This window comes from Choloepus didactylus, chromosome 3 (assembly GCF_015220235.1).
Source record: "Choloepus didactylus isolate mChoDid1 chromosome 3, mChoDid1.pri, whole genome shotgun sequence".
NCBI lineage: Eukaryota > Metazoa > Chordata > Mammalia > Pilosa > Megalonychidae > Choloepus > Choloepus didactylus.
The window spans coordinates 117,624,375-117,637,069 of NC_051309.1; the positions used below are offsets into that span (position 1 = coordinate 117,624,375).

Here is a 12,695-nt window from a genome sequence, read left to right on the forward strand (position 1 = left end):
AATACTTAACAAGGTCCTTTTTTTTTTCCAAAGAAAGGTAAATTATTTTACTAATTTTTTTCTAAATTTATATTGACTTCTGCAAAATTTTTTTCACCTAAAAAATTGAGAACATTCCCATGTATTTATGTATCTCTTTTTTTAAAAAAAAAGTAATTCATAATTGATTTTTTCAATCATTTTCACTAACTTTCACTGACCTTTAACATGTAAACACCAGAAGTGGTGGGGTATGGATAAAGAATAGGGGCTTTCTGATGTCGGATTCCTCAGTTCACATCCTGGCTGTGCCACTCCAGCCTGTCTGATCTTGGCAGGTCACTTCACCTCAGCGTCTTTCCTTTAAAATCGGACTAGCAATATTTCTTAGGGTTGTTTTGCGGATTAAATTAGATAATGCACAAAGTATAGTAAGTAAGTCACATTTATTGAGAACTATTTTTGCTCCTGTTCTTTTTCTGCAGTTTGATTGTTTTAATGGCTTCATGGTGACAACTCAGTTTTCTTTTTTAAGGTCTGAAGAGGTTTTTGTGTCTGGTGAGTAACCTACCAGCTGTTTCCTTTATACAATAATATGTAGTGTTCCCATCTATGGAGATGGTATGGCTTTGTATTTTCTTTTATTCTTATCATTTTTTAAACTTTTTTTTGCAGTAACACAAAATTTCCCACTTTAATCACGTTCAAATGTAAAATTCAGCAGTAGTATTTAGATTCATAATATTGTTTTTATCTTCAACATCTTTTACCCCTCCTTTTTTCATCTCCTCAAACAGTACTCACTCACTCATTAAGCAAAATTCCCTCTTCCCTCACCTCCATGATAACCTATAAACCACCACCTGTCTCTGTGAAGTTTGTTTCTTCTAGGTTTTTCATATAAGCAAGATTATACAATATTTGTCCTTTTGTGTCTGACTTATTTCACTCAACATAATGTCTTCATTCCTTTATATTGCTGAATAATATTCATATTTTATCTATATGCCACATTTTGCGTATTCATTCACCCATTGATGGACACTTGGTTTGCTCCCACCTTGTGGCTATTTTGAATAATGCTCCCATAGATATTGTTGTACAACTATCTGTTTGAGTCTCTGCTTTCAGTTCTTTTGGGTATATACAAGAAGTAGGATTGCTGGGTCATATGGTATTTTAGTTTGTTAAACTGCTCAAAGCAGATACCATAAAATGGGTTGGCTTTTAACAAAGGGAACTTACTAGTTTACAGTTTTGAGGCTGTGAGAATGTCCAAATCAAGGCATCATCAGGGTTATGCTTTCCTCCCCAAATCAGCTGCCGGTAATCCTTGGCTCCTCTGCCACATGGCAAGGCACATAGCAGCATCTTCTGGTCTCCCTTCTCTTCTGGGTTTCGTTGCATTGCTTTCAGCTTCTTGATTCCGTGGTGTTTTCTCCCCCTGCCCCCTCTCCAGTTTATAAAGGACTCCAGTAAAAGGATTAAGACCCACCCTGGCCCAAGCCTTAACTGAAGTAACCTAATCAAAAGACCTTATTTACAATCAGTTTAAAGCTAATAGGAATGGATTAGCTTTAAGAACCTGCTTTCCGGGGGTACATATGGTTCCAAACCACCACATATGCCAATTCTGTTTTTAATTTTCTGAGGAACTGCAAACTGATTTTCACATTGACTACATCATTTTACAGTGCCACCAACAATGTATAAGGGTTCCTGTTTCTCCTCATCGTTGCCAACATTTATTATTTTCTGTTTTTAAATTATAGCCATCCTAGTGGATGTGAAATGGGATGTCATAATGGTTTTGATTTGCATTTCCTCGATGATCGCTGATGTTAAGCATCTCTCCATGTGCTTATTGGCCATTTGTATAACTTCTTTGGAGAAATGTCAATTCAAGTCCTTGTCTTATTTTATAATTAGGTTTTTTCTCTTTTATGTTGTTAAGTTTTAGAAGATTTAGGAAATCTCAATATTAAACCCTTACCAGATACATGGTACGCTCTTATTTTCTCCCATTCTGCAAGTTGTCTTTTCACTTTCTTGATAGTGCCCTTTGACGTACAAAAGTTTTTTTACTTTTTATGAAGTACATTTTATCTATTTTTTCTTTTGTTCATACTTTTGGTGTTGTATCTAAGAAATCATACCAAATCCAAAGTTATAAAGTTCCCTCCTCCCATGTTTTCTTCTAGGAGTTTTATAACTTTCTTCATGTAATTTCTGAACATTTCTTTATAATTATTAGCAGTTGTTCAGTTTCCTATGTTGCTCCAGCAAATACCAAGATATGGGTTAGCTTAAACAATGGGTATTTATTAGCTTACAGTTTTAAGGCCAGGAAAATGTCCACATCAAGGCATCATCAAGGCGTTGCTTTTTTTCCCAAAGACCAGCTGCCGGTGATCCTTAGCTCCTCTGCCATACGATGAGGCACGTGGTGCATCTCCTGGTCTCTCCCTTCTCTTCCAGCTTTCCTTGATTTCATCCTCTTTCTTCCATGGCTTTCTTGGGCCACACCTTAACTGAAGTAGCCTCATCAATAAGTCCTGCTTACAGTGGCTTCAGCCCCACAGTGATGAATTAGATTTAAGAACATGTTTTTCTGGGGTACATACAGCTTCGAACCACCACAGAGGTTAAGGGCATTTTTATGTTATTGTTGTAGTGGTCAAGTGGGTGATTATTTTTGTGAATTGGGCTTTCTAACTGGTTATTACTGGTTCTATAAAGAAATTATGTATGTTTAATTTGTAAACAAAACCTTAATCTTCTAGTTGAATCTTGGATTTTTGAGTTAGATAATTTTTTCCAAATACGCTTTACTGCTTTTCGATAATTACTTGACTGTTCTCTTTTTCTTTTCTTTTTTTTTTTTTTTTTTGGTTAGAACTTTTAAAACAATGTTAAATAATAATGGTGGAGGCGGGGCAAGATGGCAGACTGGTGAGCTGTATGTTTTAGTTACTCCTCCAGGAAAGTAGGTAGAAAGCCAGGAACTGCGTGGACTGGACACCACAGAGCAATCTGACTTTGGGCATCCTTCATACAACACTCATGAAAACGTGGAACTGCTGAGATCAGCGAAATCTGTAAGGTTTTGCGGCCAGGGGACCCACGCCCCTCCCTGCCAGGCTCAGTCCCGTGGGAGGAGGGGCTGTCAGTTCCGGGAAGGAGAAGGGAGAACTGCAGTGGCAGCCCTTATCAGAAACTCATTCTGCTGATCCAAACTCCAACCATAGATAGACGGAGACCAGACACCAGAGAATCTTGAGAGCAGCCAGCCCAGCAGAGAGGAGACAGGCATAGAAAAAAAACAACACGAAAAACTCCAAAATAAAAGCAGAGGATTTTTGGAGTTCTGGTGAACATAGAAAGGGGAAGGGCAGAGCTCAGGCCCCAGCCCAGGCCCTGAGGCGCATATGCAAATCCCGAAGAAAAGCTGATCTCTCTGCCCTGTGGACCTTTCCTTAATGGCCCTGGTTGCTTTGTCTCTTAGCATTTCAATAACCCATTAGATCTCTGAGGAGGGCCCTTTTTTTTTTTTTTTTTTTTTTAATCCTTTTTTCTTTTTCTAAAACAATTACTCTAAGAAGCCCAATACAGAAAGCTTCAAAGACTTTCAATTTGGGCAGGTCAAGTCAAGAGCAGAACTAGGAGAGCTCTGGGACAAAACGCAATAATCCAGTGGCTGAGAAAATTCACTAAACACCACAACTTCCCAAGAAAAGGGGGTTGTCCGCTCACAGCCATCATCCTGTGGACAGGAAACACTCCTGCCCATCGCCAGCCCCATAGGCCAGAACTGCCCCAGACAACCCAGTGTGACGGAAGTGCTTCAAATAACAGGCACACACCACAAAACTGGGCGTGGACATTAGCCTTCCCTGCAACCTCAGCTGATTGTCCCAGAGTTGGGAAGGTAGAGCAGTGTGAATTAACAAAGCCCCATTCAGCCATCATTTGAGCAGACTGGGAGCCTCCCTACACAGCCCAGCAGCCCACAACTGCCCTGGGGGGACGGCACTCACCTGTGACATAGCACAGTCATCCCTCAACAGAGGACCCGGGGTGCACGGCCTGGAAGAGGGGCCCACTTGCAAGTCTCAGGAGCCATACGCCAATACCAAAGACTTGTGGGTCAGTGGCAGAGACAAACTGTGGCAGGACTGAACTGAAGGATTAGACTATTGCAGCAGCTTTAAAACTCTAGGATCACCAGGGAGATTTGATTGTTAGAGCCACCCCCCTCTCCCTGACCGCCCAGAAACACGCCCCATATACAGGGCAGGCAACAACAACTACACACGCAAGCTTGGTACACCAATTGGACCCCACAAGACTCACTCCCCCACTCACCAAAAAGGCTAAGCAGGGGAGAACTGGCTTGTGGAGAACAGGTGGCTCATGGATGCCACCTGCTGGTTAGTTAGAGAAAGTGTACTCCACGAAGCTGTAGATCTGATAAATTAGAGATAAGGACTTCAATTGGTCTACAAATCCTAAAAGAACCCTATCAAGTTCAGCAAATGCCACGAGGCCAAAAACAACAGAAAATTATAAAGCATATGAAAAAACCAGACGATATGGATAACCCAAGCTCAAGCACCCAAATCAAAAGATCAGAAGAGACACAGCACCTAGAGCAGCTACTCAAAGAACTAAAGATGAACAATGAGACCATAGTACGGGAGACAAAGGAAATCAAGAAGACCCTAGAAGAGCATAAAAAAGACATTGCAAGACTAAATAAAAAAATGGATGATCTTATGGAAATTAAAGAAACTGTTGACCAAATTAAAAAGATTCTGGACACTCATAGTACAAGACTAGAGGAAGTTGAACAACGAATCAGTGACCTGGAAGATGACAGAATGGAAAATGAAAGCATAAAAGAAAGAATGGGGAAAAAAATTGAAAAAATCGAAATGGACCTGTTTTAGTTTGCTAATGCTGCGGAATGCAAAACACCAGAGATGGATTGGCTTTTATAAAAAGGGGGTTTATTTGGCTATACAGTTACAGTCTTAAGGCCACAAAGTGTCCAAGGTAACACATCAGTAATCGGGTACCTTCACTGGAGGATGGCCAATGGCGTCCGGAAAACCTCTGTTAGCTGGGAAGGCATGTGGCTGGCGTCTGCTCCAAAGTTCTGGTTTCAAAATGGCTTCTCCCAGGACATTCCTCTCTAGCAAGCTTGCTCCTCTTCAAATAACATCACTCATAGCTGCACTGCATTCAGTCTCTTTGAGTCAGCATGTTTTATATGGCTCCACTGATCAAGGCCCACCCTGAATGGGTGGGGCCACACCTCCATGGGAGTATCCCACCAAAGTCACCACCCACAGCTGGGTGGGGCACATTCCAAGCAAATCTAACCAGCACCAAAACGTCTGTCCCAGAAGACCACAAAGATAATGGCATTTGGGGGACACAATACATTCAAACCGGCACAGGACCACAGGGATATGATAGATAATATGAAACGTCCAAATATAAGACTCATTGGTGTCCCAGAAGGGGAAGAAAAGGGTAAAGGTCTAGGAAGAGTATTCAAAGAAATTGTTGGGGAAAACTTCCCAAATATTCTAAACAACATAAATACACAAATCGTAAATGCTCAGCGAACCCCAAATAGAATAAATCCAAATAAACCCACTCCGAGACATATACTGATCACACTGTCAAACACAGAAGAGAAGGAGCAAGTTCTGAAAGCAGCAAGAGAAAAGCAATTCACCACATACAAAGGAAACAGCATAAGACTAAGTAGTGACTACTCAGCAGCCACCATGGAGGTAAGAAGGCAGTGGCACGATATATTTAAAATTCTGAGTGAGAAAAATTTCCAGCCAAGAATACTTTATCCAGCAAAGCTCTCCTTCAAATTTGAGGGAGAGCTTAAATTTTTCACAGACAAACAAATGCTGATAGAATTTGCTAACAAGAGACCTGCCCTACTGGAGATACTCAAGGGAGCCCTACAGACAGAGAAACAAAGAAAGGACAGAGAGACTTGGAGAAAGGTTCAGTACTAAAGAGATTCGGTATGGGTACAATAAAGGATATTAATAGACAGAGGGGAAAAATATGACAAACATAAACCAAAGGATATGATGGCTGATTCAAGAAATGCCTTCACGGTTATAACGTTGCATGTAAATGGTTTAAACTCCCCAATTAAAAGATATAGATTCGCAGAATGGATCAAAAAAAATGAACCATTAATATGTTGCATACAAGAGACTCATCTTAGACACAGGGACGCAAAGAAACTGAAAGTGAAAGGATGGAAAAAAATATTTCATGCAAGCTACAGCCAAAAGAAAGCAGGTGTAGCAAGATTAATCTCAGATAAAATAGACATCAAATGCAGGGATGTTTTGAGAGACAAAGAAGGCCACTACATACTAATAAAAGGGGCAATTCAGCAAGAAGAAATAACAATCGTAAATGTCTATGCACCCAATCAAGGTGCCACAAAATACATGAGAGAAACACTGGCAAAACTAAAGGAAGCAATTGATGTTTCCACAATAATTGTGGGAGACTTCAACACATCACTCTCTCCTATAGATAGATCAACCAGACAGAAGACCAATAAGGAAATTGAAAACCTAAACAATCTGATAAATGAATTAGATTTAACAGACATATACAGGACATTACATCCCAAATCACCAGGATACACATACTTTTCTAGTGCTCATGGAACTTTCTCCAGAATAGATCATATGCTGGGACATAAAACAAGCCTCAATAAATTTAAAAAGATTGAAATTATTCAAAGCACATTCTCTGACCACAATGGAATACAATTAGAAGTCAATAACCATCAGAGACTTAGAAAATTCACAAATTCCTGAAGGTTAAACAACACACTCCTAAACAATCAGTGGGTTAAAGAAGAAATAGCAAGAGAAATTGCTAAATATATAGAGACGAATGAAAATGAGAACACAACATACCAAAACCTATGGGATGCAGCAAAAGCAGTGCTAAGGGGGAAATTTATAGCACTAAACGCATATATTAAAAAGGAAGAAAGAGCCAAAATCAAAGAATTAATGGATCAACTGAAGAAGCTAGAAAATGAACAGCAAACCAATCCTAAACCAAGTAGAAGAAAAGAAATAACAAGGATTAAAGCAGAAATAAATGACATAGAGAACAAAAAAACAATAGAGAGGATAAATATCACCAAAAGTTGGTTCTTTGAGAAGATCAACAAGATTGACAAGCCCCTAGCTAGACTGACAAAATCAAAAAGAGAGAAGACCCATATAAACAAAATAATGAATGAAAAAGGTGACATAACTGCAGATCCTGAAGAAATTAAAAAAATTATAAGAGGATACTATGAACAACTGTATGGCAACAAACTGGATAATGTAGAGGAAATGAACAATTTCCTGGAAACATATGAACAACCTAGACTGACCAGAGAAAAAATAGAAGACCTCAACCAACCCATCACAAGCAAAGAGATCCAATCAGTCATCAAAAAGCTTCCCACAAATAAATGCCCAGGGCCAGATGGCTTCACAGGGGAATTCTACCAAACTTTCCAGAAAGAACTGACACCAATCTTACTCAAACTCTTTCAAAACATTGAAGAAAATGGAACACTACCTAACTCATTTTATGAAGCTAACATCAATCTAATACCAAAACCAGGCAAAGATGCTAGAAAAAAGGAAAACTACCGGCCAATCTCCCTAATGAATATAGATGCAAAAATCCTCAACAAAATACTTGCAAATCGAATCCAAAGACACATTAAAAAAATCATACACCATGACCAAGTGGGGTTCATTCCAGGCATGCAAGGATGGTTCAACATCAGAAAAACAATCAATGTATTACAACACATTAAAAACTCGAAAGGGAAAAATCAATTGATCATCTCAATAGATGCTGAAAAAGCATTTGACAAAATCCAACATCCCTTTTTGATAAAAACACTTCAAAAGGTAGGAATTGAAGGAAACTTCCTCAACATGATAAAGAGCATATATGAAAAACCCACAGCCAGCATAGTACTCAATGGTGAGAGACTGAAAGCCTTCCCTCTAAGATCAGGAACAAGACAAGGATGCCCGCTGTCACCACTGTTAGTCAACATTGTGCTGGAAGTGCTAGCCAGGGCAATCCGGCAAGATAAAGAAATAAAAGGTGTCCAAATTGGAAAAGAAGAAGTAAAACTGTCATTGTTTGCAGATGATATGATCTTATATCTAGAAAACCCTGAGAAATCGACGATACAGCTACTAGAGCTAATAAACAAATTTAGCAAAGTAGCGGGATACAAGGTTAATGCACATAAGTCAGTAATGTTTCTATATGCTAGAAATGAACAAACTGAAGAGACACTCAAGAAAAAGATACCATTTTCAATAGCAACTAAAAAAATCAAGTACCTAGGAATCAACTTAACCAAAGATGTAAAAGACCTATACAAAGAAAACTACATAACTCTACTAAAAGAAATAGAAGGGGACCTTAAAAGATGGAAAAATATCCCATGTTCATGGATAGGAAGGCTAAATGTCATTAAGATGTCAATTCTACCCAAACTCATCTACAGATTCAATGCAATCCCAATCAAAATTCCAACAACCTACTTTGCAGACTTGGAAAAGCTAGTGATCAAATTTATTTGGAAAGGGAAGATGCCTCGAATTGCTAAAGACACTCTAAAAAAGAAAAACGAAGTGGGAGGACTTACACTCCCTGACTTTGAAGCTTATTATAAAGCCACAGTTGCCAAAACAGCATGGTACTGGCACAAAGATAGACATATAAATCAATGGAATCGAATTGAGAATTCGGAGATAGACCCTCAGATCTATGGCCGACTGATCTTTGATAAGGCCCCCAAAGTCACTGAACTGAGTCATAATGGTCTTTTCAACAAATGGGGCTGGGAGAGTTGGATATCCATATCCAAAAGAATGAAAGAGGACCCCTACCTCACCCCCTACACAAAAATTAACTCAAAATGGACCAAAGATCTCAATATAAAAGAAAGTACCATAAAACTCCTAGAAGATAATGTAGGAAAACATCTTCAAGACCTTGTATTAGGCGGCCACTTCCTAGACTTTACACCCAAAGCACAAGCAACAAAAGAGAAAATAGATAAATGGGAACTCCTCAAGCTTAGAAGTTTCTGCACCTCAAAGGAATTTCTCAGAAAGGTAAAGAGGCAGCCAACTCAATGGGAAAAAATTTTTGGACACCATGTATCTGACAAAAGACTGATATCTTGCATATACAAAGAAATCCTACAACTCAATGACAATAGTACAGACAGCCCAATTATAAAATGGGCAAAAGATATGAAAAGACAGTTCTCTGAAGAGGAAATACAAATGACCAAGAAACACATGAAAAAATGTTCAGCTTCACTAGCTATTAGAGAGATGCAAATTAAGACCACAATGAGATACCATCTAACACCGGTTAGAATGGCTGCCATGAAACAAACAGGAAACTACAAATGCTGGAGGGGATGTGGAGAAATTGGAACTCTTATTCATTGTTGGTGGGACTGTATAATGGTTCAGCCACTCTGGAAGTCAGTCTGGCAGTTCCTTAGAAAACTAGATATAGAGTTACCATTCGATCCAGCGATTGCACTTCTCGGTATATACCTGGAAGATCGGAAAGCAGTGACACGAACAGATATCTGCACGCCAATGTTCATAGCAGCATTATTCACAATTGCCAAGAGATGGAAACAACCCAAATGTCCTTCAACAGATGAGTGGATAAATAAAATGTGGTATATACACACGATGGAATACTACGCAGCAGTAAGAAGGAACGATGTCGTGAAACATATGACAACATGGATGAACCTTGAAGACATAATGCTGAGCGAAATAAGCCAGGCACAAAAACAGAAATATTATATGCTACCACTAATGTGAACTTTGAAAAATGTAAAACAAATGGTTTATAATGTAGAATGTAGGGGAACTAGCAATAGAAAGCAATTAAGGAAGGGGGAACAATAATCCAAGAAGAACAGATAAGCTATTTAACGTTCTGGGGATGCCCAGGAATGACTATGGTCTGTTAATTTCTGATGGATATAGTAGGAGCAAGTTCACAGAAATGTTGCTATATTAGGTAACTTTCTTGGGGTAAAGTAGGAACATGTTGGAAGTTAAGCAGTTATCTTAGGTTAGTTGCCTTTTTTTACTCCCTTGTTATAGTCTCTTTGAAATGTTCTTTTATTGTATGTTTGTTTTCTTTTTAACTTTTTTTTCATACAGTTGATTTAAAAAAGAAGGGAAAGTTAAAAAAAAAAAAAAAAAGAAAAACAAGTTAAAAAAAAAGATGTAGTGCCCCCTTGAGGAGCCTGTGGAGAATGCAGGGGTATTCGCCTACCCCACCTCCATGGTTGCTAACATGACCACAGACATAGGGGACTGGTGGTTTGATGGGTTGAGCCCTCTACCACAGGTTTTACCCTTGGGAAGACGGTTGCTGTAAAGGAGAGGCTAGGCCTCCCTATGGTTGTGCCTAAGAGCCTCCTCCCGAATGCCTCTTTGTTGCTCAGATGTGGCCCTGTCTCTCTGGCTAAGCCAACTTGAAAGGTGAAATCACTCCCCTCCCCCCTACGTGGGATCAGACACCCAGGGGAGTGAATCTCCCTGGCAACGTGGAATATGACTCCCGGGGAGGAATGTAGACCTGGCATTGTGGGACGGAGAACATCTTGAGCAAAAGGGGGATGTGAAAGGAAATGAAATAAGCTTAAGTGGCAGAGAAATTCCAAAAGGAGCCGAGAGGTCACTCTTGTGGGCACTCTTATGCACACTTTAGACAACCCTTTTTAGGTTCTAAAGAATTGGGGTAGCTGGTGGTGGATACCTGAAACTATCAAACTACAACCCAGAACCCATGAATCTCGAAGACAGTTGTATAAAAATGTAGCTTATGAGGGGTGACAATGGGATTGGGAAAGCCATAAGGACCACACTCCACTTTGTCTAGTTTATGGATGGATGAGTAGAAAAATAGGGGAAGGAAACAAACAGACAAAGGTACCCAGTGTTCTTTTCTACTTCAATTGCTCTTTTTCACTCTAATTATTATTCTTGTTATTTTTGTGTGTGTGCTAATGAAGGTGTCAGGGATTGATTTGGGTGATGAATGTACCACTATGTAATGGTACTGTAAACAATCGAAAGTACGATTTGTTTTGTATGACTGCGTGGTATGTGAATATATCTCAATAAAATGAAGATTAAAAAAAAAAAAAAAAAAAAAGAAACAAGCACATCCTCAAAGGGTGGGTGTAATGCTTTTAGTCACAAATAAATCATGCTTATCAAGATGGAAATGCTAAAATTCAGTAATTTATCACCTATGGCAATGATGACTTAAATGTATAAATAACATATTTAACTGTATAGAGACTAATGGTGTAACTAATATATGTCATGTTCCAGTACTGCCTATGGAAATGGATCTAAAAATAAATGAATTGTTTTATATCCATAAAAAAATAATAATAATAATAATGGTGATAGAGTAAGACAAAGAAGCACATAATGTCTGCTAAGTATGTGTCTCCTTATAATTTGACAAAAAGATTCTAAAGTTTGTTTAGATCTTTAGAAGTAAAAATGGGAAGTCAGTAGAAGACATGTACCACTAGCTATCAGAGCATGTATTACATAGCCAAGACTGGGATATTGGCATTGAAAGATCCTAGTTTATGTTCTTTTGTTCCTACCTTTAAACATTTCCTATCCCGCCCCCCCCACACACACACACACATCAAGTATATGTTGAATTTTATCAAATGTTTTTTTGCCTTCACTCAGGATGATTTTTTTTTTATTATCTCGTGATGCATTTTACTAAAATCCTTTCCTAATTTTAAATCTTCCTTGCATTTCTGAATAAAATCACGCAGTTCTAAAAAAAAAAAATGCTAACACAACTGTATCAATGTTATATGATATATGAATATATCTCAATAAAATTGAATTTTAAAAAATGCACTAAAATTTTAAGATTTTTGCCTTTGCTTTCTAAGGGGAAGTCTATAGAGATCTTTAGTTTTTTCAGTGTTATCTAGGTTAACTTCTAGTATTTTGCAGTGTAAGATGACTTAGAAAGCTTTTTATCTGTTTTATGCTGTGGCATAGCATTCTAAACAAATAAATTGCTCCTCATTGAGAGACGCTATTGTGGTTTTTGTCACTTTTCCAGATGCACTGAGGAAAGGATCACTATAAGAATCAGTATGTTGTCATCATCATCTCGATAACAAACATTGAGTCCCAAGATTGTTGAACACATGATGAATGTACTTTGTATATTTAATCTTCTTAATGAAATACCAGGAAAATATCAGTCCTGGCACTAATGACAGTAAATGGGGCTTGCACTCAAAGAATGCTTATATTCCCAGGTGCACAGACCTCTTCACCATTAATTATTTCAGTCATCTGTAAAGTCATCCCATGAGGTAGGTGCCTGAGTGCTTCACCTTACCAAAAAAAGAAAAAAGTAACTAATTGGATTTTTCTCTGTTCTACATTCTATGTTCTAGAACTGGGTAGCTACCTTATAAAGACCATCTGTATGATCACTAGTGAAACTGGATTTCAGTATCATAAGCTCCTTTCCCACATGAACACCAGGCTAGGAGCAGATGCGGACTAGTAAAGTTGGAGGGAATTTGG

The 12,695-nt window shown here is 38.6% G+C and overlaps 1 protein-coding gene across 10 annotated transcripts in view; it reads left to right on the top strand.

Annotated features, from left to right (window-relative positions):
• The window catches only part of SGMS2 (sphingomyelin synthase 2), a 95,676-nt gene that overhangs the window by 59,833 nt on the left and 23,148 nt on the right, over window positions 1–12,695 (top strand). For 2 of the 10 annotated variants that reach the window (XM_037830419.1, XM_037830422.1), the window contains one exon: window positions 12,220–12,478. The exons of the other annotated variants lie outside the window; for them this stretch is intronic. The gene's annotated coding sequence lies outside the window, so the exon portion shown is untranslated. The remainder of the gene's footprint in view (window positions 1–12,219; window positions 12,479–12,695) is intronic. 10 annotated transcript variants of the gene reach the window in all.